The 1,992-nt window shown below is 44.4% G+C and overlaps 1 non-coding gene across 1 annotated transcript; it reads left to right on the top strand.

Moving 5' to 3' along the window:
* Positions 1–1,523: 1,523 nt before the first annotated feature.
* LOC143266522 (5.8S ribosomal RNA) lies at positions 1,524–1,678 on the top strand. The gene has a single exon (XR_013041485.1). It is a non-coding gene; the product is annotated as a 5.8S ribosomal RNA (ribosomal RNA).
* The last annotated feature ends 314 nt before the right edge of the window (positions 1,679–1,992 follow it).

The following is a 1,992-nucleotide window of genomic DNA, read 5'->3' on the forward strand; positions in this document are numbered from 1 at the left end:
GGAGGTCGCTTTGGTTCTCATCGTCGATACTCCCGTCCGTATTTCGTATCCGCCGACGCGTTTCGTACGAACAAGCGCTAACGTTAAATAAAGTTTAAAAAATGAGAGAGCAACGCCGTTTCATGTCGAACGCTGTAAATAGAAAGAACGAAAGTTTACCGACGAAAGAAAATCGAGAGTTTCCTCTCTATCTTCTCGGCTCTTCTTTCCGTAGCGTATAAGAAAGGTTTCGACTCTCCCGGGACGTCGTTTACTTCTTATTAACGGGTACCGCACGATCCTTCGATAAATACAAAAAGTCGTCGTAACAAGAATGTTCAACTTGAACACGAAGGAAAATCCCGAACATTCTCATATAAAAATATATCTATACATAAATGAATCTGTCGCGAATTTTACCGGCAGAAGGTTCGTTATGTAAAAAATGGATCGTATGCATGGTGTACCCGTTCGTTGCGACGTCTGAGTTAAAAGGAGGAGAGAATCGAAATTGTTAAATAGATACGCGCCAGGAAAGCGGAGAGATTTCGGAGAAGTAAGGAAGAGGTGAAGGTTATAAGAATCTCGAAATATTCTTATCGGACTTTCCTTTCTATAATTTTTATTCTTGATTCGTGTTGCGTACTCTCTCGACCCCGTGTGAAAACACGAGAGAGAATATAAAGAAATATTTTGGGACGTTTGGTAACGAAATGCATGGGTTTGCGAAAAAAAATTGTTAAATTTCTTGTTTTTTTTTTTTCGCCCGCTTCGTGAGAGACTCTCATTTTATTTTCTTTCTCTCTATAAATTTTGTCTTTGGACCAAAGGGAACACCCCCTTTTAGCCTCTCTCTATTTCGTGTTAAACGAGAAACGAAATTTAGAGTGTGACACGGAGGCTTTCACGCGGGGGGTGTCCGGGTAACCGATGGAAATCGAACCACGAAACCGCTTCGACGAACGAAGTCGCAACTTCACGAGAGTCCGCCTGCTTACGACGGACGATATGGTAACGTATCGCTTTACGGACCGGCTGAGAAGCGAAAACGATAGCGTAGTCTCCTTCGTTGGTAGACCGATCTGACGCCGGCCATGGAGTGTCCGTATTGAATCTCGCGATACCGCCAAGACGTCCAATATATGTAAGCAGCGAGCAGGAGACTCTGTGTTACGCGCGACAGCGCGTTTCGTATTTTCCACGGTTTTTGAATGACTTTACCACCCGGAACGGACTGAAAACTCGCCGCACGAAGAGAAATGCGTCACAGAGCGTTGTTTCATCGGCGGTTCTGTAGTTTTATACGGTCCTTTACCCGTCCATGGACGTTATCGTGTCGTCTTAATCATCAATCAGCTCGGGTAAATCTGTGAACAGAGCTATGACGGGACGACGTCCGAATACCGATACTCGATCTTGCGCTTGGATTGGAGTTAGTATTCTATGGACAATCGAACGAATTTATAAACCAGGTTAAATAAATCACGTACATACTGGTTTTCAGACGCTGAGTTGTTAAATATGAACAAAAATTTTTATACGATTACCCTGAACGGTGGATCACTTGGCTCGTGGGTCGATGAAGAACGCAGCTAATTGCGCGTCAACGTGTGAACTGCAGGACACATGAACATCGACATTTCGAACGCACATTGCGGTCCACGGATACAATTCCTGGACCACGCCTGGCTGAGGGTCGTTTATATAACTAAAGACTGCTTGCGTTTGCCTTTAGCAGCAAAAGGTTTTCTCTTCATTGTTAAATTTTTTTCGGTACCGCTCGTCGTTCGACTAGATAAAACGAAACTGTTAAACGCCGAAAAGTCGAACGTTTCGGAGCGGGATCCGATGGTCGAACGCGAGAGAGAGAACAACTTGCGAAATTGGCGAAAACGTACGAGCGATGGTTGGACATTTCGTCGGCGTTTGACGCGGAGAATGTTAAATGGAACGTTCGTGTCTCGCCCTCTCTTTGCTAGTGTTCATTTTTTTCACAGGCGACAGAAGAACATT

This window comes from Megachile rotundata, unplaced genomic scaffold (assembly GCF_050947335.1).
Source record: "Megachile rotundata isolate GNS110a unplaced genomic scaffold, iyMegRotu1 scaffold1281, whole genome shotgun sequence".
NCBI classification, from domain to species: domain Eukaryota; kingdom Metazoa; phylum Arthropoda; class Insecta; order Hymenoptera; family Megachilidae; genus Megachile; species Megachile rotundata.